Genomic DNA, 25,818 nt, shown 5'->3' on the forward strand with positions numbered 1-25,818 from the left:
TTCTCCCCTCAGGTGCCACTCCCCCCCCCATTCCCAGAGAAATGAGGTCAGCTGCTGTTGTGCCATTCCTCGAATACCAGAAATGGCACAATGGTGGGTGAAAAGGTCGTGATTGGCATTTTCCCCACAGCCAATATATCCTTGGATAAGGAAGTGAACCATCCTGGTTTGGGCATGAATTCCTCAAGGCTTCCGTGCTTCATCCAAAAACACCTGCAGCTGGGTTGCCACCACTCTCTTAACTAGCTCTCCCAGAAATGATAAGTTTGAAACTGGGAGGTAGTTGACTAGATCTGATGGATCTAGAGATGACTTCTTCATGAGCAGCTTCACCTTGACCAGCCATGAGGGACATAGATCTAGAAAGAAAGTGGTCTGGCTTCACAGCTGCAAGTGCGTTGTCTACCTTGGCTGGATTTGTCCAATATGGGACCTGAAGACAGCCAAGGGGCCTCCAGTTCACCTACTGTATCAATATTTATGGGAAGATCATTGCAGAGTGACAAGATCTTACCCTCAAAAAAGCTTGCAAAAGTCACACAATTGAGTGTTGAATTCCTAAATTTTTTTGTTCCTCAGAGAGGGAGCAAATGACCAAATTACCCCGAACAATTGAGCCGGGCATGAGCAAGTAGACACATGGATGCTGCAAAGAAGTTATTTTTAGCAGCCTTCAAAGTCAGCTCAAATGACTTCTTAAACATCCTACAGGATATTCTTGTAGCCCCATCATGAGTTCAATGCCAGTTTCATTCTAGTCGTCTCAATGGCAAACCATCTCTGCTTGTCACTTGCCTCGAAAGCCCCTTTCTTGAGTTGCGAAAAGTCAACTGCAACTTGACAGCACTACACATACACACACACACAAACACACACACAAATATACTGGTTAAGAACCACTGATTTACAGTATGCTAAGCAGATGCTCTCAAAACAGTGAAGATATGTATTGAAATGTAGGCTGAGGGTTGTCGGGTATTTATATGATATGAAGTGCATTACCTGCAAACCAAGCTGAAAGTTCTGAGCTCATAATTGCAAATATGCAAACAGCAAGGCAAACAATAGCAGAGGATTGGTCTATTGGATTCTGATGTCACAGTTGAGGTAGACAAGCAGGGGTGTTAATGGTACTATATTTCTCATGTCTGGGTTGCAAAAGTTGTGGTAGAGTGGAATAGCTTCATCTGTCTCATTTTATTTTCCACAGGTAAAATGATTAAAATCCCAGGGCTAGCAACAGCTAGACACCTCTCCAAGAATCATATGTAAGTGTTCATTGACTTGAAATAATGGCAACTTCTCCCCTGCAGCAACAGAGCACTTGATATGTTTTCTAATGAAGTAAAGAGTTAAGGTAAGCAATTTGTTTTCTTGAGAGTCTTTGTTCTAATGATGATTGTTAAGTGTCTTCACTCTTTCTCTCTTTCTCTCTCTAAATATGACAGGGGTGGCCCAGAAGGATTTTTTCCAGGGTCCCTGGATAGTTCTCAGCAGTCCTGTTTACTATGGCAATTTACAATGGATTGAGAAAGTCTTGAACTTCCTAATTCTGATTCAAGGGATTTGAAGTGTGTTTCCCAGGTGAAAAGTCACATGTTCATTAGACTCAGTCTCCCCGTTGCATTTTATCTTTCAGATGGTACCTCTCCTTTTTAGGCCAGCAGAGCAATCATTCAGAAACAGGCAGCAACACAGCAAAGCATTTATAATAGACCCTAAAATACCCCCATCCTTACTACCTGCTCCCCACTCCTCCCTAGTCCACTGTGATTGTATTCCATGTTACCACAAAGACGAGAAGAATATGAGGAAACTAAAAAAGAGAAGGTAGCTAAAATGGAAGTCTCATCTTCACTGCTTGCCTTGTAGTTTTCAGTAGTGTTTGGATATTCTCTTAACTTTATTCACAGTATAGTGTCGAATCTGTTATATCTTTTGAGGACTCTCTTTATAATGCACAGGTCACAAGAAAGGTATTAAGGTGGCTCTCAGAGTGGGACTGCTAACTGCTAGACTACGGTGCTGTGATATCAGCAGGCTGGGATATAGAATTCAGATGTTATCTTTGGGCACTTTCAGACATGCAGAATAATGCACTTTCAATCCACTTTCAATGCACTTTGCTGCTGGATTTTACTGTGCAAAATAGCAAAATCCACTTGGAAATAATTGTTCCAGTGCACTGAAAGTGGATTGAAATTGCATTATTCTGCATGTGCGAAAGCAGCCTCAGTTGCGGACCCAGCTATACCTACATACTTAGTCAACCAGGGCCAATATAGCATATAACCCACCAAGCCAAATTCAGCCCACCTTTCATGTATCATGAATTACCATGCATTCAACCCCCCCCCCCCAATTATTTTTGCTCCTGATGGGCTACTGCATGCGACTATCAAACTATCTATTCAGTTTTTGGTGTACTCAGACATCTGTTGCATATATCACAGAATCTATTCAGTTCTCCAAATATATATATCAAATTTGCCAAATACCTGAAGGAGTAAAACACATGTTTGTCCACTGAAAGCAGATATGAGTGATTAGTTGTACCGTCCCTCCCCTGCTCTTGGGTTAGCTTTTCCAGCTAATCTCAAATCACACTGTATGAGCTTGTTTTCTAAATGCCCCAGGTCAGCATTTTAAATGAAGTTCTCCATCTTCATTGACATTCCCAACGAAAGGATTTTAAATAAACACAATATTTCAACATAGGTCTTTTCTCAAACACAAAGACAGGTGCCTAGTGGAGGAATGGAGGATTTTTCTTCACTTTCATCAGAGAGAGGGAGAGAGAGAGCGGATAAAATCAGAATACAAGAATAGCCCTGCTGGATCTGATCAAAGGTCCAATATCCTGTGCTCCACAGAGGTTTCAAGAAAGGAATAAAAGCACAGTCCTGAATTTATGGAGGATAGGTCTATCAAGCATTATTAGCTAAACATAAAGCTCAGTTTTCTTTTTCTTTTGGACAATCAGTTGTTGTGATAATTCAGTACCAGTATATTTCTGAATACTGGTTGTTCAGGGAGGGGATATTGTGTGAGAAGGTTATTGCTTTCATGCCTCATCTGAGCACTTTCCAGATAAGAAGCATCTGTCCACTGAAGGAAATAGGAACCTGGTGTACTTTTGATCTGACCCAGAAGTGGTCTGATTATGTTCTTACTTTTATGACCTTTAATTATTGTTGTCACTCCAGGACAGTAACTACATTGCTCTAAGTTCATCTTTTTCATTTTTGCCTCATTACACGGGTATGACATGAACAATCGTTCAGTCTGAATAATCTAAGGCAGTTATTGTAGAGGGTGGGAACAGGACTGGGGGATCCAGATTCAAATGCTCAGCCCATAAAGTATATTGCATGAACTTACTTGGGCTTGTCACTCCTGCTCATGATCAATCCTGATTGTGATCCTGGGAGTTTGGTGCTCTCAATGTTTCTTTCTTCAAATAGTAAGTATGAAGAGATTTGATTTTAATTGGAATTAATGTGTGTGTGGATATTGGGTTATAATGTCTCTATAAATAATTTCCCAGACTGTCTGAAACTGCCCTCAAAAGTGTTATTTACCCCACTGAAACCAACATCCAGGTACTGATACTGGCATCTGCATGTTTGCTTTAGTAAAATAAATAACAGGTCTGAGGGGCCTGTTTACGGATTGGAAAAATGGGGAAAGTGGGAGAGGGTTTACTCCCTCCTTGCACCACAACCTTGCTAGGAATTCTGTCTCTATATCCTTGATATTTGAAAAGGAAAAAAAATCCACACAAAAATCCACAAAAGGAACTCCTGGTGTCTTATCTGGTTGGGTCCTCCCCTAACATACCTTATAGAGTCATTACAAAGATAAAAAATGGTGAAGAGAATGATGTCTACAGCCTTGAACTTCATGCAGGAAGGATGGGATAAAAATGTTCAATAGAGCAATTTGACTTGTCACTATTTTATCAGCTTAGACTCATGAATCCTTGTTAAATTATTTGTTACACATGGAAATAGAAGCTTGCTGTATATAGAGCAAGACTTGAGTGAAGGCAAAGAAGTTTCACTTTATCAGAGGCATATCGACAGATAGTGACACCTGGGGCAATCTCTCAAACTGTACCCCCCCCCCACCACTTCTGATCTTGATGTTATGCCTCTATAGATACATCCAAAGATCATGTTAGCCTTTTTTGTTGCTGCTTTATACTAACTCAGGGGTCTGCCACCCGCGGCTCCTGAGCCGCATGCGGCTCTTTCAGTCTTATACTGAGGCTCCACATGGCCTGGAGGTTGGAGGGTAGTATGGGCATGTCCCTCCAGCTCTCCAGAGCAGCACTGGAAGGAAAGGTGAGTGGAGGAACCGAACCGGAGGCAGCTCCATGCATGAGGGTGCCACTTTTTGTGTCCCCTCCACTGACCTCTCCTTCTAGCGCCGCTCTGGAGGGTCGTGCCCACGCTACCCTCTGACCCCTGGAGGTTGGAGGGCAGTGTGGGCGTGTCCCTCCAGAGCAGCCGCCATCCCTCCGATGCCATCCCTGCAGCCGCCATCCCCCCTCTGTCCCACGGAGCAGGAGGCTGCCTGCTCCATTGGGCAGAGGGGGTTTCCCTGCCTGACACCGCTGCCTCCTGCAGCACAAGAGGCACCGGGCAGGCCATGGCCACCAGAGTTCAGCTTTTTTGGAAAATGTTCAGCTTTTTTGGAAAATGTTCAAGTTTTTTAAAAAAAGATGAACCCCAAAATCCCCCCCAAACAATGGTGCATACCCCAAGTCAGCTCTCTGGGGTTTCAGTCAACTAGGATGTAGGGCTGCAAGCCTCTAATTGGACCTGTAATTTTGGAATTTCAACTGATCTCCAGATTATTGATGTCAGTTCCCTTGGAGGAAATGGCAACTTCAGAGGGTGGACTCTGGCATCATGTCCCTGCTGAGCTTCCTCCTTTCCTGCAATTCCACTCTCTCTAGACACTAACCCCAAATCTGTAAAAAAATCATGAACAGGAGTTATCAGCCTTACTTGGACCCAACTGAACTTCTATAGAATATCCATGCTCCAGCCTCAGAAGCCTCTTGGTTGAACACCAATGGCCACTGCAACTGACAGACAGTTGTATTCTCCAGACCTTATATAGAAAGTGGTATTTTGCCTTTGCCACCATAACAGTACACACTGAACCCATGAAGCTGCCTTACACTGAGTGAATCCATTGGTTTATGAAGTCAGTAATGTCTGGCAGGCCAAAATTGCAGGTAAAGTCATTCATATTGCCTACTACCTGATTCTTTTGAAAGGGAGATGCAGGAGATTGAATCTGCGGCCTCCGGATATAGTACCTTCTGCTCATTCCATTCCAGCTGCTACAACTCAAACCACTGTCTTTAGGGACTGTTCACTGGAAAGGAGAGTCTGTGCTGGATGCTGTAAGCTGTGAACACAAGGTGTTTACACAATCTATCTTTCTTCTGCCTATAGTCCTCCCCTCCTCCTGTGATGCAGTTTGGAGGAAAATTGTCAGAAGATACCTCTGCCCTCTCTTGTGCCTCTTCGTTCATGAATTGATGAAGAGCTTGCACAAGTGCTTGGAAGCAAGTTGTGCCAATGTCCCTTACTTGCTGCAGTTGCATATACTACACACCAAGGGCTCTGGACTTTAGGAACAGTTATGACTGCAGAAGGTACCCATCATCCTGGGACTCCTCCAAATGATGACACAAGACCACCAAGCATGGGTTCAATTAGTTTATTTACATATTATTTAAAGTAATTAAATAGCTGATCTACATCACTGCTTATTCAAATAAGCTGATGATTTTGAGGGCCAGCTCTGCTGGGCATCCACCTGGTCTGCCTTTTGGGCAGGTCTGCCCCGGTTCCAAACTTGACTGGCACTTCTGCCAGCCTTGGTTATCAACATCTGCAAATCCCTATATGCCAAGAAGTGCCACGCTTCATCCCTATTCCCTGGTGTGCTGTAAGACTCAAAAGATGTCACTCAGCATCAAGGGCACTCCTTCACAGTGAACCCAGCCACAAGTCATATGATGGCCTGTTCCAAATATACCCCCAATCATGTCAGATGGCTGCTGAACTGGTTTTGGCCTAAACTGTCAACAGCCAGGCCTATTTATAGATGAATTCCTGCCTCAGTGACAATATGGCAAAGGTGAATAAAATAGAGCTTCACCCCAAGCCAATCTGGCAACTTCCTTCTAAGTCTTGCCATAGTGACCAGCTGATCTCATACTGCCCCAGGGAGGCTGGGTGGATCAGCTGCAGCAAAGAATGCCTGTGGGGAGAGGGTACAGTTGCTAAGCAGGCTGCTGCCCACCCCTGATTTGCTGACTACTCTACTTGTGAGCCAATAGAGCCCCAGGCCTCTCGCAGTTAATGGGCCAGGGTAAACTAATCCACAGCATTATCTGCTATACATATTTCCTCTATGAACTGCTTCTATTCTATTGGATGTTGAGGTGTCTTTCTACTTATAAATCCCCCACTCCATAAGCAGTTTATTTTGAACCCAGTGCAAGTAGTCACTTGACCTTGTATCCTAAAATAAATTTGCACTTCCAGTCCTCATATCCTAAAGTAAATTGGCTTCCGGTCGAATTCCGAATCATCTTCAAGGTGTGGGTTTTGACCTTTAAGGCTTTGCGTGGCCTGGGGCCCTCGTACCTTCGGGACCGCATCACCCCATATGTCCCATCTCAGCCTCTGCGTTCTGCAGAGGCCAATCTGCTGGTGGTCCCCGGCCCCTCTATGATGCGGCTGGCCTCCACGCGGGCCAGGACTTTTACGGCACTGGCCCCGGCCTGGTGGAACACCCTCCCTCCAGCCATCCGGGCCCTGCGGGACCTGGGTGAGTTCCGCAGGGCCTGTAAGACCGTGTTGTTCCACCGGGCCTTTGGAGTGTCCAGCCACTGATACGGTGCCCCCTCACTGCTCACTGCTCTGTGCGTTGGGGCAGTTATATCAGGGTCCCCTCATATTGAGGGGCCCACCGTCTCTCCCCCCATGGGGGTAGATTTTAAACTGGGGTCAGACGCCTCCTGTTCATTTATGTATTACTGTTATTCGCTGTTTTCTGAGTTTTAAGTTATTTTATGGGATGGAGCCTATGTATTTATATTTTGTATGACCACTCCTGTCTGATATTTAGATAATGTTGTTCACCGCCCAGAGCCCTCCAGGGATCGGGCAGTATATAAATTGAAGAAATAAATAAATAAATAAATAAATTTGTGCAAGCAAAAGTGCCATCTTTAAAACAGCTACTGATTGCGCTGGAACTTTAGGGTTAGAGCAGACACAAAGAATACCAATCACTCAAGTGTTTCCTCTGGTGCAGCAAAACTATGCTTAATTCAGGAAATGTTCCACACGCACTGCAGAGGATCCACAGTTGATGGGATCCAATTCATAATCCCTACAAGCATAAAAAAATGAAGCAAGTTTCTTACATTAATTATTCTACACATTTCTTACTAAGTCTTAACATATAAAAAAATCTAAAATGCAATCATTCTTCCCCAGACAACCAGGAGGGCTGATAGAATGACCTACTTTGAGGATGAATTTATCTGCCCACATACTGGCAAAGATGACACTCCAATTTTCTTTTTGATTAAAAAAAATCTTTATTTTCCTCTCACTACTTTGAGGAAGAGATTTCAGTATGAAGTGTTTTCTTCTCATTAGAGTCCACTTTTTTTGTCCATACAATTTTGTACTGTTAAGAAATGATTTTGCATCCATCACTTTTTGACAATCAGGTGCTCTGATGTAACCTGTTACAAAGTGCAAGAAAGGGACAGTTTGTGCTGAAAAAAACAAAGTAAGGCACTTCTGGGGAAATTCTGCTACTTTGCCTCAAATTACGTGCAAGGAAAAAATGTTAGATGGGTTACAAATGAGGAGCATTGTTTATGAAAAAAAGGTAAGATACTGCACCAAATCTGCCAGATCTTCCTGTAAGTCATGTATCAGTCTGGACCCAGAAACAGTGAGCTGGGGCATTGTGAGTGCCGCAAGACCAGTATATTGCTAAATATCTTACTAGTGTTGCTATGAGAAGGGGATGGGCTTTTTTTCCCTAAAATTCACTTTTTTTAGATATAGCCATTGATTTCTCTTATTCTCTCTTTTTTCTATCTTGAAGAGGGGATTTCTATTTCATTTCTTCTTGATTTTTCCCTGGAAAGAAATCAGCATACCCTTTTGTAACTTTAGGTCTTGCAGCTCTTCTACAGCCTCATGTAAAGCAGGGAGATAGGAAGGTCTGGAAAAAACACTGCCTGTCTCTGAGCATCTACAGAAACTGAAGTACTGTATGAACTTTCTTGCTGCCTCTCTTCTCTTTGAATTTTTCTTTGACCAGAATAAGTTATTAGAAATGGATTCTAAATTCCTTAAAAAGGAGGAAAAGAAACCATTTGTGGGATTAGACACTGGGTACACGTTAGGATGCCGCCCCAGTTGTCTGATCCCTATCAGTAGAGTTCCCAATACAGGGTTGGGATGTTCCTGGAGATTTGAGATTGGAGCCTTGAGGAGGTAGCTGGGGGCGGGGGGGGGGGGAGAACCTCAGTGGGATATAATACTATAGTACAGTGCACCTTCCAAAGCAGTTGTTTTCTCCAGGGTAACTGATTTCTGGAGATCAGGTGTAATTTTGGGAGATCACTAGGTCTCACCTACAGGTCAGTAACAATGCTTATCAGTGAAGCAGTGAGGGATTTTCAGTGCATTTTTAGTGCAACCTGCATTGCATGGATCCAATGACATGATTTCTATATTCACAGTAGAAGTGATGTTGTGACATCAGTGTGGTTCCTATTTGCATGTCCCTGCCCTCCAAAACCTGCTGCCAGTTGCCAGATTTTGGCTGGCAACCCTAGCTAGGGTTGCTGGACTCCTGCCAGGGGTTGGGGATCCTCTGCTCTGGAAACCCTCCCATGGCACCATTCAGTTGACTGGTAAGGGGACATACCAGCAACAAACTGGCCCAAACCTCTGTCATCAGCGATGTACTGACATCACTTCTGGAACTCACCAGGAGTGACATCATTGCATTGCCAGTGAGGTGAGGGCATTCTGGTATTTAAGCAAAAACTCTATGATAAAACAGTTTCTACCATAGAGTGTTTGTTCAAACATCACAGTATTCCAGTGTTCACTGTGACATGATAACATCACTTCTGCTGTGTGCCAGAAGTGGTGTTGATCCATCACCAGTGACACAGGCCTAGACAAATTTCTGTCAGTAAGTTCTTCTCTACTTTTATCTCCCTGGCAACCCTCATCTTAGTACATGTTAGTTATTCTAATAACTTGCTCCTAAGATGGGGTGCTTGCAATGAACATCTCCTCAGGGATACCAATGAGCCTTATAATAAGTGATTTTGGAGTGATATTGCATTGGATCCAATCTTTCCATGAACAAAGTAAATTCACAGAAGTAATTTTGTTGTCTCATTCTCTTAGCGACTACCCTATATTGAGAAAAGAAAGACCAACTCTCACTTTGAACATCTCTAGTATACAGTGCCTCAAAAGGCAGATGTCTGCACTATCAACAGTGATTCCAGGCAAACAATTTCACTAGTGTTCCCATGGATTTCAACGTACAATCAACATCACTTTCAGAGAAAAGCTAAAACTGAGAGAGATAATTCCATTTAAAAAAGAGCAACAATAAGAAAAACAGATACCAAATAAGCAGTGGTGGGATTCAAATAATTTAACAACTGTTCTGGTGGTGGGATTCAAATAATTTAACTACTGGTTGTTTACAAGCACCATTTTAACAACTGGTTCTGCCAAAGTGGTGTGAACCTGCTGAATCCCACCACTGCAAAAAAGCATTACTAGCCTCAGTAGAGTTGCACCCTTTCAAATGGACTTATGAGGTTGTAACTCTTCTTGGGTACTAAATCTAAGGCTACTTGGATTTTGTTATCAGCAGGTAGTGGAATTTAATTTTCTCTGGCACAACAGCCTCTATTAAAAGATTTGCAATGAAACTGAAGAAACAACCACCAAACTTAAAAGTCTTGTTGTTAGAACCACCAAACTTAAAGGGCTTGTTGTTAGATCTTCACATGGACTTGGGTAGGTCAATTCCTCAACAATGGCAGAGAGGTTGCCCAAACCTCTCCCAGTCATACAAACTGGTCCTTATCTTTGCTGAGGGATTTAATGCTATACACACATCTGGAAATTTAATACATGAAGTCATCCATCATCCTGCATGACAGATAGTATTAAATTAAGCCAATCAAAATATTGTTTAACCTGCTCTTAAGGACCTCCAAAATTGAAAGTTAATTCTACCACAAAGTAATGACCAGATTAAGACCTGGTTCACAGCCTCTGCCCTTATCCTTTGTAGAAGCAACTGAGCTACTGTTGGGCTTACAACACAGAAGAAACTGCACATCAGTATTTATTATATGAAGTGTATATCTATATTAGCTAAATCTTGATTTTGGACATTTCTTTTTACCATTACATTGAACTGAAAATCCAGAGGGAATCACATGGGGAAGCAGAATCTATCATCCAGACATAAATTTCTTCAGATGACTAGTGAACCAACAAATCACATTGTTTATGCTGTTCATCTGATAAAGTCTTGAAGTTCTGCACTTCTGGAATGGAGTAATTCCATTCTGTGTAGACTGTAGCATGGTTATACAAAGGAACAGTTTGACTGATGATGCTTTTGTTTCAACAGAAAAAAATAATGAATTTTACATGAAAAATGAGTTCTATGTCTAAAAACGAAACAGACAAACATCTAAAACTTCAAATTTCAGGATATCAATTTCAAAACCTGGAAATTTGGCACTTATAGTATATTTTTTTAAGTGTTTGCTTTTTCCCTATTATTGACTTAAATATCAATTGATATTCCATCAATATCTGCACTCCTTCTTTTTTAGGTCAGGTTGATGTTTTCACATACAAAACCACTATTCCAACAGTGGTGGAGCCTTCCTCCAGCACAAAGGACTTTCCACTGGGAGACTTCTTCCATCCGATAAATGTTATTTGTGTAGTTGTGTAAGTTCCTTGCACAAGAAGGTTCTGCTGCTATCAGAATGTTGTTTACTTAATTAATTTATAGTCTGCCTTTCTCATTGAGACTGAAATTGGATTGTGTGTAAAGTTTTGTCAAGTCGCAGCTGACTAATGGTGCCATGTAGGGTTTTCAAAGCAAGACATGTTCAGAGGGGGTTTGTCATTACCTACCTCTGCATTACAACTCTGGACTTCTTGGTAATCTTCCATCTAAGTATTAACCAGGGCTCACCCTACTTCACCTATGATCTGATGAGCTTGGGTTAGCCTTGTCCATCCAGGACAGGCTCAAGGTGATTTACAGAATTAGAAAACAATGCAGTAAAGGGAGGCATAATATACACAGTAAAGAGTACAATAAAACTGGATTACAAAATTAGGGAACACTGAAATAAAAACAGGATAATACATCCAACACACATAGAATCCAGTCTGATAGTTTGAGATGACCTGGACTAAACAAGCATTTTTGCTTTCTATTACTCCAAACGAAGCAACTACTTTTCACAAAAAGCAAAAAGCAAATTGAGAGCACATAATTTCCCCATCAGTCTCTGTTATAATCCAGCATATGCCAATATTATGTTTAGTGAACATGCTGTAGAGATGAGATATAGACCTATTAAAAAAGTGGTTCACAATGGAAATGCTGACAATAATGTAAGCAGTAAAACTAGAGCCAACTGAAATTATGCATCAATTAATAAGAACCAAAGCGAAGCATGAAATGAAACTTCAAATAATCAGGTAGGATATATACTTTCAGGAAAATGATATTGGTCCTGCTGTGATTCTTTCATTTTGTGCAGTGAGGGGCTGATAGATTTTGCTGCTCTTTATCAAAACAGTTACACTGCATGCCTACGGAGAAATTTACTACCAAATATTTTATCTTAGCCCAATAAGTAGGGATTTTGAAAATGCTGTTCTCAACATTTAACAAAAGAAGGACAACACGACTCTGTCCCAGTGGGCCTCCGTCAGTACAGAAACAGAAAAAAAAGAAGCTTGAATCTCCCAAGCCTATCACTGGACCAGACACAGATTCAGAGATTAAATTTTTCTGCCATTTATCCACACTTACATATAATTAAACTCCTTAAACAAATGCAACAATTGTCCTATGGATGAAAATGAAATTACATTTTAATAACTGCAGTATTATGTAGGAATGTGAGACATTGCATTATCATGTAAAGGGTGGAGACAGGAACGCATCTTTTTGTACTTTGATAGATAATAGGAAAATATTAATTCCTCCCTTCTGTTCATACATTCACAAAATTTTGATGCTATACAATTATTAAATATGTTCTAATTGCCAAGTAGAATGGATGAGAAAGTGATGAGACCAATATCCAGCACAACATTGTAGAATGCTGGCAGGCTTCTTTTGGGGGGCCTTTATTATTTTAGTTGTCTTTTTTGTTAGATCCTAAAGGGGAGGACTAAGCCCATATGGAGAGGTCAGAGTGTTGCATGGACATATCGCAGAGATGTGCTGGTGTAAAGCTCAGTTATGCTGGTCCTGGCCCCTTGGCCTGCTCTTAACTAACAAAGAATCAGGTCCAACATAACAAATGGGAACAGAAAAAAAACATGCTGCACATCTAGCTGCCAACTAACATTTAATATGCAAAATAAGTGCAAATTAATATCACATACACCTTATCCCATCTACTAAGTCTAAAAGAATACAAAATGTGAATACACTATGTCAATCCAACTGCAATATCTCCTATTCCAACTGCAATATCTCCTATTCCAACTGCAATATCTCCTATAAATTTAAATCTCTTGTATATAGACAAATGTTCAAATTGTCTATATATAAATTGTTCTGAATGCAGAGTTTCATTGCCAGGGATGTATAAATGTTGTAATTGTACAAAGCCCAAAAGTTAATAAAGGTATATCCCAAATAAAGGTCAGATAGACGTACAATGTTGTGTTGATGTCAATTTCTTCCTGAAACGTCGTGCTTGCAACGTTCTTAAAGTGAAAGTTCCCAATGTCTCCAAGAGCAGCAGTGAGGTAAAATATCTATCGGAGATGTATACCCAGAGCCCTTAACGGATGGAGCGGTATATCAAAACTAACTAACAAACAAATAAATAAATATAACTAACAACTATATTGTCAACATCAATAGACTTGCTCCAAGTATGATGTACAACCTCATTCGAGGAAATATGTGTGGGTGACCCTTAATCTAATATCAATACATATGAATAGGGTAATACACCACACCTGGAATGAAATAACTTCAAAATGCCACATGCGTTGAATCATGATTTTCAAACTGGATTCTTCATCAGTGAAAATAATCCTCAGTACACATTCATATAACCATCTTGTAGTTATGGGTTCTATAGATAGTTAAATATAGTTCTATAGATAGTTAAATATTGGTATATAGAGATTCTACGTCTAAGGTAACTAACTTGGAGCCTATAAAACAGTGAATTCTTTCAAGCTTGTTAATGAAATCCACAGTATCCCTAATATAGGTGGGCATTTTCTGTACAAAGAAAAGAATCCACGTATATGGCCAGGGGTTCCAATATTAAAGTGGATGCTGAAACAATTGGTGTCCCCTGAGGGGGATAACTAAGTTTGTGAATTTTTGGTAAGGTGTAAAATACTGGAATCCTAGGGTATTGGTTGATGAGAAATTTGGATGTTTTATCAGATATCCAACCCAAAACCAGGGCTTCTTGTACTGTAATTTGGATGATATGGCCAGTGTATGTATGTATGTATGTATGTATGTATGTATGTATGTAGGTAGGTAGGTAGGTAGGTAGGTAGGTAGGTAGGTAGGTAGGTAGGTAGGTAGGTAGGTAGGTAGGTAGGTGTGTGTGTGCGCGTGTGTGTGTTTCTTTGTTTCTTTGTTTCTTTGTTTGTTTGTTTGTTTGTTTATCATGCTTGTATACCACCCTCCCCCGGAGGGCTCAGGGCAATGAACAACAAAATACACAGATAGATAAAATCAATGGATAACCAGAATGCAAAATAGTTATGGCATGCACCTAAACAATAGTTTAGTTGTGGAATCTTTATCTATCTTTTTGTAATATGTTGTATCATCTAGTTGACGGTGCATTTCAGTGATGTAATCCTGAATTACTATTGCTCCACCTTTGTCAGCTTCTTTAATAACAATGATGGAATCATTGGGCAAATTGTTCAATATTGTTTGACCTTAGAAATGACATTATTGAACTGTCTGTGTTGATGTTATGACCTCTCCAGATTAACAATATCTCAGACTACTTTTTCAAAAGTAGTAATTGCCAGATCCTGAATCATGGGTACAAAGGTAGATTTGGTTCTGAAATTAATATCCTGATGGTCATATTGATGTTCCTTAGTTCCAAAAAAGGCTTTCAATTTCAATGTAATTATTAATTTAAATATATCAATATGTGTTTGGTAATCATTATATTTAGGCGTGATGACATACTCTAATCCTAAATTAAGTATACAGGTCTCCTCTGAGCAGGAGAACAAGTTAACCACTAGGTTTTCCTCCTTCCTCTCCAAGTTGAACGAAAAAAAGGTGGGATGTCTATGTCGTGCACTCCTTCTACCCTCTCATATCTCTTTGATGTTACTACTTACATCCTCATCTCCTAATGTGCAATGCAAATCCTCCCTGTCTGTTAAGTCATTTTCAGATGAACTATAGCTGTCATGCCAGGTAACTCATTTAGTATTAATGGAATTCTCATACTGCCATCTGTATTCTTTGTTGGACTCATAATCCTTTTGATCCCTTATAAATTTTCTGTTTTTAAATTTTAACAGTTTGTCTTTAAAGGTCTTCAAATTTTTCTCTATGTCTATTAATTTGTAATCAAATATTGTTTGCGAGGAGGTTGTTTTTAAATTAGATTCTAATTTTTAAAATTTCATTGTTGATACGTTGTTCCTCTTCTGTTGCTGTTTCAATTATCAGCAACATCAAATCCATAGAGAATGTATTTAGAATATTAATCCACAGTTTTCAGAATCCACAAAAAGGGTGGGTCCTTTTTGCATCTGCAATCCTCGAGAAATCCTATTTGATTTAAAGTATTCAGAAAGTGACGTGGCATGATTGTGCGTTTTAATTTTCTTATTTTTAACCCAAACCCTTGCACTCTTGGCCACAATCACAGCTGTGCTGATGCTGATGTCATTGTAGCCTTAGAAACAAATTGACACATTCTTTGTCCTACCTCTCAATCACTGACAAAAACCTTTTGGGGGCAGACTAGCAGTGCCATAGTTCCCTTCCGACATGCAGAATAATGCACTTTCAATCCACTTTCACAATTGTTTGTAAATGGATTTTGCTATTTTGCACAGTAAAATCCAGCTGTAAAGTGCAATGAAAGTGTATTATTCTGGATGTGTGGAGGGGACCATAGTTACTCCAGTGGTAGGTACATTTTCCCAAATGTAAGAACAAACAAATGGAAACTGAAGCTAGTGACCAACCAAATTATTCTTGACATATGACCCTTCAATGGAAAAATTCCACGGTGGGACTCTGTCTTTAGGGCGAAAGAACATTTAATGCAAATTTTCAACAAGACATTCAAGATTCCTGCAGTAGAAGTAATGCATAGAATGGACCATGCCTGTAGAGTAAAAGTGAGTTTTTATGATCCACAGGAAATTCTACTTTTAATGAGGAGAAGGGCCATACTAATGGATGTGGGTATATACCCCTTTAGACTTTTTAAGAATTATTTTATCAACCCTCTAATTATCAACCCTCTAATTCCAGTTCTAGAATTTCCTGAAAGGACTGAATCCACGCAAGCTGTGAAAACAGAATCCCCAAGTGTAACACAAACACATAAAAGCTGGGAGGACCCCAAGCCAATTGCAAATGTGAGATCCCCACCTGAAGAGTCATTGTTTGGCTGTGAGGGTTGGGAAGATGATGTTAGATCATCCTTCAAACTTCTACCCCAATCCGAGCAAGAAGCAGTATTGCAGTGTTTTGACCAGATGAGGGCTCAACTATTCAAAACATATGCTCAACAAAAAAACACAGAAGCTGCCCTTGGATGACCCCATGAATGAGATAACCAACCAAGGTTCCCCAACCAATTACTCTGAAATGGAGGTTGCCCTTTTTTGCCAGACTACCTCCCATGGGGATGAACTTGGGTCATCCCTGGCCATTTGTGAACCATACAACTCCCACACAGATTTAGCAGCAGATGACCAGGGAGAAGTGATAATCCCTATGGCCCCACACTTGGCATCTGACTTGTTGTGGCCAAGTGAGAATTTAACATCCACACACCCTTCAGCAGCTATAGCGAACCAAGATGCTGGCCAAGAAAATGACTGTGTACTCTTTGATATAAATGGTTCCCTTGACCAAATCCTTGACCAAGACTGACGCCAGAAACGGCATAACACCACTCCACCTTCCCTGAAGCTTATCCCATGGAATGTGGCTGGCTGGTTCAATAAAGCCAAAAACCCCTGATTTCCTCAACTATCTCCTGAGGTTTGACTTGATCTGCCTTCAAGAGACTTGGGCACCAACCCCAGTTCAACTACCAGGATATAATTCAGTCTCTCTTCAGCCTACAGGCTGAACCCGAAGGGTCATCACCAAGCAGGCCTTACTATACTGATAAAATCTGAGGTGGGAGCTACTGCTAATGTAACCCCCATGCCCAGAATGGGTTGGCCCAGAATGGGTTGACCCAGTAAGGGGGTGGAGACTCGGAGCAGCAGAGAGGCTGCAAGAGCTCTTTTGCAGAAGAAGCAAGGCTACCAGACTTGGACCTTGATTTCTATAAGCCCTTAACACCTTGTTAAGGTAATTTCAATATTGTTGGGAACTACTGGGAAGGTAGTTGTTGTTTTGCTATGTTGTAAATGTTGGAGTTTATTGTTTCAGGGTTTCTTTTGTGGTTGTAATGGGTGAGAGTTCTCCTGGAGACCTTCATCATGTTGCAACCTGTTCATCAAGCCCTTGGAGTCTTCAGGAGCCAGCCAACTTGCAAAGAAGATTTGGACTTGGCAATATCAGTAGACTGTAAATAGAAGGACTTGAAATGCAACCTGAACAGGACCTTGAATTGTAACGTTAAATGTTGATGTTTTAAAAGTGTTAATTGTAAAGAAAAGTAAACCATTTTGTTGTTTAAAAATTGTTGTTGCAACTCATTCCAAGTACTGCCCCACAGAACCCACAGTTAGAGGTTACAAATGGCGCCCAACGTGGGGCTTGGAAGTGAGATTGCAAATATAAATTGCTTGCAATGGAAGTGTGCAGCAAGTTGGGGTTTGATCCCCATATAACTGTTTTGTTATGTGATGTAAGTTCAAGAGATGTTGCTGTGTTAATTTGAAACACTGTTTGGCAGTTATATGAAGGAAGGGATTCCAGTTGCAATCCCCCATCCCTTCTGCAAACTGCTTTGCTGAATTTGCAACATTTGCTGGAAAGTTTTGCAAACTTCCAGTGCAGCTAAGTTTGGAACAGTTGGAAATCCTTGCAAGGGAAAGACAATGTTCTGCATTCAGATGCACCAAATGTGGTTCCTCCAAGTACAGGAATCTCTGGGGAAATCATTGTGCAATGATTTCAAGAGTTGCATTGTAATTACTGTCGGGACGACAGAATTTTAGTGGGGGGAATGTAACCCCATGCCCAGAATGGGTTGGCCCAGAATGGGTTGACCCAGTAAGGGGGTGGAGACTCGGAGCAGCAGAGAGGCTGCAAGAGCTCTTTTGCAGAAGAAGCAAGGCTACCAGACTTGGACCTTGATTTCTATAAGCCCTTAACACCTTGTTAAGGTAATTTCAATATTGTTGGGAACTACTGGGAAGGTAGTTGTTGTTTTGCTATGTTGTAAATGTTGGAGTTTATTGTTTCAGGGTTTCTTTTGTGGTTGTAATGGGTGAGAGTTCTCCTGGAGACCTTCATCATGTTGCAACCTGTTCATCAAGCCCTTGGAGTCTTCAGGAGCCAGCCAACTTGCAAAGAAGATTTGGACTTGGCAATATCAGTAGACTGTAAATAGAAGGACTTGAAATGCAACCTGAACAGGACCTTGAATTGTAACGTTAAATGTTGATGTTTTAAAAGTGTTAATTGTAAAGAAAAGTAAACCATTTTGTTGTTTAAAAATTGTTGTTGCAACTCATTCCAAGTACTGCCCCACAGAACCCACAGTTAGAGGTTACACTAAGATGCTGCCTTCTTGCCCCTACCTAGTCTAGGCGGTTCTAATGGGTAGAATTTTGAATTAGCTCTAGTGAACGTTTACTTACCCCCTAGCACGGAAAGGACCATGAAAGATTTATATTGGACTCAACTGACAGAATATTCATTCATTTAGCCTTTATTTGGCATAAACAGTATAAAAAGTATAAAATAACTGACAGAATATGAAGAGAGTATGAAATTAGCACTTCCATCTGCTAATTTGATTTTGGCAGGGGACTTGAATGCTAGAGTAGGAAGGAAGGAAGGAAAGCAACTTTCAGCATTTAGCAGGTCTGAACTCAGACTTATTACCCTGGCATTTCTTTATCCCAAGACACTTAAGAGATAATATAACTAATTCTGCTGGCATTAACCTTGTTAAACTGTGCTTCCAGCTTGACCTGATCCCACTTAATGGTCCAACCAAATATATCAATACGGGAGAGTACACCTTTCTTTCACCATGGGGAAATAGCATCATAGATAATGTAATGGTTTCCCAGTCATGCTTTGTTCTTGTTCAGGACTTTAATGTTGTACATCAAGTATGGAGTAACCATTTGCCACTAACATTAGATATCACCTTAAAGGCATCAAGATAGAGTATTTGTGACTCCTATACAAAGATGAGCCCCAAAATTATCTGGTGTGACTTAGTAGAATCAAAAATCCATGAGTTTCTTTACTCTTCAGCCCAAAAGAATCTTAGAGCAGAATTGATCTCAATGACATCACCTGTTGAACTTTCCAACCAACTTGATGCCTTATTGCAGAGAATTTTGGTTCTGTCTACTCAGCAGCTAAACTCCAGTGCAACAGAGACCAATAGACATAGAGACATGGGCTTTAACAGGGATTGTAGGATCCTGAAATCCCAAATCAGGGAGTTCTATTATTCTTTTAAGACTAAAAATGAAGCTAATATGCCCACTGAATACTTTGCCCTCAAAAGGCGTTTATCACAACTGATGCAAGAACTTAGATGTAAAGCTCTTAACTCTAGGTGGCAGACTCTTATATAGGCAGCCAGGGAAAATGACACCAGGAAATTCTGGACAATAGTTGCAGGTGATATGTGCTCCCATTCATACTTGATGTCTAATGTGGACCCACAGATCTAGCTTTCCTACTTTCAGAACCTTTTTCAGGGTGCAAGCAGTAATTACCCTTCCCCTGATCTATCTGATTTAGAAATACCCCGGTTTGGCCACCTGTTTCTACAACTGAAATAAAGTCATTAATTGAACAACTAAAATTCCACAAAACCCCTGGCCCTGACACAGCCCCTCCAGAACTTTACAAAATCTTTATAGATTGGTGGCCTTCCATTCTGGCAACACTATTCACCACAGTTGACAAAACAGGTATTGTCCCGTGTTCCTGGACGAATGCGGTCATACCCCCACATCTTTAAAAAGGGAGACTGCACATCCCCGGCCAACTATAGGCCTATAAGTGTTCTTTCCATTTCTGGGAAGCTATATGCAAAACATCTTCTAAATACACTTGTTGACTGGGTAGAACAAAACAGGATCTTGGGCCCGGAACATATTGGATTTTAAAAAGGCAAGACTACTTTAGACCATTGTATGGTCCTTCATTTAATATCCTCAAAATACTTTAAAAAAGGAAAGTCTAACCTCTATGCTGCCTTTTTAGATATGAAAAGGGCTTTTGATTCAGTTGACGGGAAGTTGCTTTGGAACAAACTAGATAAAATGGGTATAGACACTAGACTCCTCCTACTTACTAAGTCCCTTTACAATAACACCACCTGCCAGATTAAGTGTACGCCCACCGGCTTGCTGACTCCTAAAATACCAGTTGCAAAAGGTGTTAAACAGGGAGTTTTTTGGGCCCTGTTCTATTCAATTTGTTTTTAAATGAATTCACACCCACTCTCAAGGAAGTTCACTCGCACTTTCCCATTTTGGGCAACACCCAGTTACCAATTCTGCTTTATGCAGACAACGTGGTTCTGCTATCAAGATCTAAGGTTGGTCTAAAACATCTTTTAACTAAGTTTAATGAATACTGCTCCAACAACCTGCTTGAAGTAAATACAGCCAAATCAAAAGTAATGGTTATTTCAAATACGCCTAATCCCAGTACTTGGCTTCTTAATGGCATTGGCCTAGAACAAGTTAAAAGGATTCACTTCCACTTTAGAGCAGATTGGGCAAACCATAGAGAGGCAGCAATCAGGGGATGTCAGAATTCTGTTGATGCAGTTATGCGGTTCTTTTTCTCTAAAAGACATGAATTCATACCTGCAGCCTTAAAAGTCTTCAATGCAAAGGTGACACATCAACTCCTTTACGGAGTTCCCCTTTGGATTGGAGCTTGGAATAAATCTGTAGAGAGAGTCCAATCCAAATTTCTTTACAAGATTTTTGGGGTACCCCACTGTGTTCCATATGCTGTTCTGTGTCTCGAATCAGGACAGCACTTGTTGGAAACCAGAGCATGGATGACTACTTTAAAATTCTGGTCTCATCTTTAATACTGACGCTGAAAGCCTTACCCATTTAGCCCTCTCTGAACTGCATTCCTCTGAATGGTGGAAATGTATAGTGGTCAAAATAACCTCTTTAGGTCTCTCTTTAGAAACCTTTTTTATGCAATCTGCAAATGAAATTTGGTTATCCCTAAAAAGAAGGCTACTGGACCAGGAATACCAGTTGCTGTTGAGTGCAGCCAGGATATCATGTTCTCCCTTGCACTATGGAATATATTCTGAAATTAGCCTCCAGTTAAATATCTATCCCAACTGTCAGAGCAGAGATGGATCATCACTTGAGCTAGATATAACACGTTCCCCTCTGCCGTTCTTAAGGGCCGACAGTTGAATATTCCACTTCAAGATAGAACATGCGCATATTGTCAGGATATTGTTGAGACCCTTGAGCATATTATGTTTTCTTGCCCGAGGTATGCGTTATCAAGACTCTCTCTACTTGTCTTGGCTCTAGGGAATAAAAAAAGTTGTTTGGAGCATACAAAGACTATTCACCTGCTGAATAATAGTGACAGTGGGATAACGGGAAAAACCGCTGAATTTTTATTAGAAGTGCTCAAGTCAAAGACATAATGGAAGCTTGATCATCTGTTCTGTACCAACCTTATGTGCTTTGTCCAGTTTTATGTCCTGTTTTAACACCTGCTCTGTCCTGTATCTTGTATTTTTACTGATATGCCTAATAAAGGTCAGTTGTAGTTGAGGAAGGAAGGGATCTCAGGCTGGTGTAATCCCATAAAATATTATCTTCAAATGAGCCATTTTCAACAGGGCAACAGATCTCTGTAGTCTAGAGATTAATTTTAATTCCAGGAGATCTCCAGACCCCAGCCGGAGGTTGACACCTTTATACAAAATGTATGTAACAACCTATTTGAGATGAAGTAGCTCTTTATGCTAAAGATCAAGATTCTCATTGGAAGAGGTCTTCTTGTATATTCTCACTTAGGAACAAGGATCTCAAATTCTGTCAGGGTAAACTAGTTCTATCATATATTTTTTTCATATACATTATCATGAGATGATTTTAAGAAGTAGTCCTTCTAAAGCCAAACATTACAAAACAGTCTTCTAATGCCATATTTTGAAGGTCAGATACCAAATTCAACTATCCTTTTTTAATCTCACCTTTCCTCTAAGGGGCTCAGGAAAGGATACATAGTCTTCCTCACCTCCATTTTATCATATTGGCACCTCTATGAGGTAGGTAGACTGAGAGATTATGATTAGCCCAAAGTCACTGAGTGAGCAAAGTGTCTGTTTGGGGATTTGAACCTGGTGTCACAGATCTTGTCATGACACTGTAAACACTTCACCATGCTGGCTTTCAGAATACCTATTGGAGCAGCAGAATATTTTAACACTATATGTGCTGATATGATTGACCATCCACATTTTGTCATATTTGTAATACCAAACAGCCTTGAAAAGATCTAATTATATAAATATCTGCCTTCGAGGTTTTAACTCTTGAACAGGACGACACAGTATTTTTAAAAATAACATTACCTTCTAAAAAAGCTCTTTATCTAGGATGAGTATCTGACACTTCCGAGCCTCTTTGCTGTCAAATCAGCTACAAGGAATGAAATGGAAGAAGTGTGAAGAAGAGAGCTCTGAAGAGATAAAAGGGTGTAATTGTAGAAGTGCACAAATTATACACACTGCTTTCTTTTTAAAAAAGGAAGAAAAGCAAAGAATCATTTCAGCACTTTTTCCCAAAAGGACAGAACTGAGTTTCACAAACCCTATCTATCGCAAAGGCTTGGAAAGTATCTTCATATTACTGCAATCTTGCTGTTTGATCCAAAACAAATATACTATTTGTTTTCTCAAACATGCTGGGTAGGTTGAACAACTATCTAGGTTGAGATGGTTGATTGAGAGAGGTAGATACTAACTATCAGTAGACTGGGATGCCTCTATAAACAGGACAGCCAGTATGGGTAAAGGTGAATACAAGACAGGAGGTGTGGGTGAAATTTCCACTCAAATAAGAAACTTACTAACAGTCCCATCCTATGCAGAGTTGTTCTGCTCCCCAAGTAAAACAATATTTTGGTGCCCTGTACTTGGCCAGAACAGGGTGGGAGACTCACAAGCAAGGTATAACAGTTCAAAAAAGAGGTTTATTGCTTAGAAGAATTGAGACCCTAACTCCTCTCAGGGTCTGACTAAGGCTGTTTCCACATGGCCAGAGGCAGCGGCTTCCCACTGGCTTTGATGAAACCAGTGGAGCATCGGGACAGTTTGCATGGTTCCATCAAGCAGTCCAAATGCCGCCAATGCCTGCAGGGGCAGCTCTGCACAAAGCCACACAGGGTGTCTACGAGGGACTCACCTTGAGTTCCTCTGCAGCTCTGGGCAGTTGGAAAGACACACCCATGCTGCCCTCCAACCCTCGGGGGTCACAGGGCACCATGGACATGTTGTTCCAGCTGCCTGGAGGTGCACAGGAACTCCCTCGCAGACACTGGAGGGGCCAAAAACGGCACCTCACCCCAGTGCTGTTTGCATCATGCTGAATGAGCAAGGTTTAAAAGTGGCATCTTCGCACCACTGGGGGGAGGGGGGTAAGGATGGCGCTGCTGCGATGCAGCGCCTTCTGTGTGAACACCCTAGGGACACCATTTTTTCCATCCCTAGGATGCTGTTATTTGGCCGTGCGGAAACAGCTTCAGATAAGATACTTGTTTGACTGGAACAACTTCAAGCTGGAGACTTTTATTCTTTCTTGACTTCTTCCAAGAAAGTCCACTTCTCTGTGCCTCCTCTTGGTTCCTTCAATGTATTTTATCTGGATTCTACTCTCTGTTAACACCTTAACTTTAGCTCTCTAGACTATACACCAAAGACTATACACCATAGACATAACAGATATTGTAGCCTTGCAAATTCACTGGCAGCTTAGACTGACTGAGCTAAACAGGGGCATTGCTGGTGATTAAAGGAAGACTGGTCTAGGGAGATTTCTTAAAGGGACAGGGTCTAACTAAAATTCCCTCCCTTAGAACACTATACAAGGAACTAAACCCATCCTAGCTATAGGGAAACTAAGACTTAATAAGAAAATAACAAGAGCTTCTCTGGGGGCATAACACAGAGTTGCACCTTTATAAAGTCACTGAGGTCAACAGGCATAACTTAGGATAACGCCTAACCTTTATCTTTTTTATGTTATAAAATAAGCCTTCCACATGCTGTCTTCTTGGAAAAAGAGTGAGATAGTAATGAATGAATAAATTATTATACCATGCTGCAATAAGTGATAAGTATAGTATCTGTATATCCCCTCAAGGAGATAAACTATAAATAAGCAGTTGAATGCTGAGGCCTATTTTGTTGATCAAACTATTTTTGTCTGTTTATATGCCGCCCTTCTAGGCTCAGGGCAGCTTCCAGCATTTAAAATACAATTGATGACAACAATTAAAATGTAGATGGCAAATAAAATCAGTTTATATTAAAATATCTCTACCAATATCAATAACAGAGAGGAAAAAAGGGAGGGCATTCAGATGGACAACTGTAGCAGTCTTAGCCATAAACCTGGTGGAACATCTGTGTCTTACAGGCTCAGCAGAACTTTATCAAGTCCCATAGGGCCTGAGTCTTGATAGACAAATCATTCTACCAGGTAGGGTCAGGGCTGAGAGTGACCTGGCCCTGGTCAAGGCCAGCCAGGCATCTTTCAGGCCAGGGACCACCCAAAGACTGTTATTTCCTGATCATAGCATCCATTGGGGACATACTGAGAGAGGCAGTCCCACACATATGATGAACTCAGACCATTTAGGTCTTTGAAGGTCAACACTAAAACTTTGAATTTGATTCAGTCCTCCACCTGGAACCAACCCAGCTGGCAGATTACAGGTTGTATATGTGCCCACCATGGGGTGCCAGTAAGGACCTGTGCTGCCACATTCTGCACCAGTTGGGTGAATTCAGGCATATTTGGGCCAAAACACTGCTGACTCATGCTCAGTTTGTGGTCTACTGAGATTCCCAGATTCCTTTCACATGTACTGTTGTCAAGCCAGGTGTCACCCTCCTATATCTGTGCATTTCATTTTTTATACCCAAGTGTAACATTTATCTTTGTTGAAATTCATTTTATTAGTTTGGCCCAGCTCTCTAATCTGTCCAGGTCATTTTGAATCCTGACCCTGTTCTCTGGGGTATTAGCTACCCCTTCTAATTTGATGTCATCTGCAAATTTGATTAGCATGCTCTCTATTCTATCATCCAAGTAACTGATAAAAATACTGAACAGCTCTGGACCTAGGACAGAACCCTGTGGCACTGCCTTAGTCACTTTTCTGCAGGATGAAGATGAGACATTGCTGAACATCCTTTGGATTCGGTCAGTCAACCAATTACAAATTTATCTAACAGTAGCCTTATCTAGCCCACATTTTACTAGCTTGCTTGCAATCAAGGTATGCTACATCTATAGCATTCCCTTTACCCAGCTTGTAACTCTGTTTATTCACTCAATCAGGAGTAACCAAATCCAGCTCCTATGAGTCAAGTTAAAATAATACCATTATTATTTACCATTTGATGTCTATGCTCACCCAAAGTAGAGCAATACCAATGCAGAGGTCATGGATAGGTGGAAATTATTTACACTTCATGCAACTAAAACACCATGAAGCATCAATAATAGAAGTTTAGAGGCTCCAAAATGGATGGAGATTTTCTGGTTTGCATCTGGCCAGCTGATTTCACAGGCAATGTTTCTCCATATCAAAACTCCTGTCACTGAGATTATGCTAGGAAGGAGAATAAACATGACAAGGAGGACAGAGACTGGAAGCAGCTGCATAATTATATGCATATGAATCTGCCTCCAGCTACTTTTTGTGATTTCCACTCTTTTCAAGAAAGCTGAGAAGGAGAATCTTGAAACAGGTTCTTGTAGCTGGATGAACAAATAACAATGTTCAGGGGAAATATATTTATCTTCCCACTCACAGCAGACAGACAAG

At 40.8% G+C, this 25,818-nt stretch overlaps 1 protein-coding gene across 1 annotated transcript in view; it reads right to left on the reverse strand.

Annotated features, from left to right (window-relative positions):
• BRINP3 (BMP/retinoic acid inducible neural specific 3) overlaps nt 1–22,353 on the reverse strand; it is a 186,934-nt gene extending 164,581 nt beyond the window's left edge. Inside the window, exon 1 of the mRNA XM_048498765.1 lies at nt 22,337–22,353. The gene's annotated coding sequence lies outside the window, so the exon portion shown is untranslated. The remainder of the gene's footprint in view (nt 1–22,336) is intronic.
• Nucleotides 22,354–25,818: the final 3,465 nt, after the last annotated feature.

Source organism: Sphaerodactylus townsendi, linkage group LG05 (genome assembly GCF_021028975.2).
Source record: "Sphaerodactylus townsendi isolate TG3544 linkage group LG05, MPM_Stown_v2.3, whole genome shotgun sequence".
NCBI lineage: Eukaryota > Metazoa > Chordata > Lepidosauria > Squamata > Sphaerodactylidae > Sphaerodactylus > Sphaerodactylus townsendi.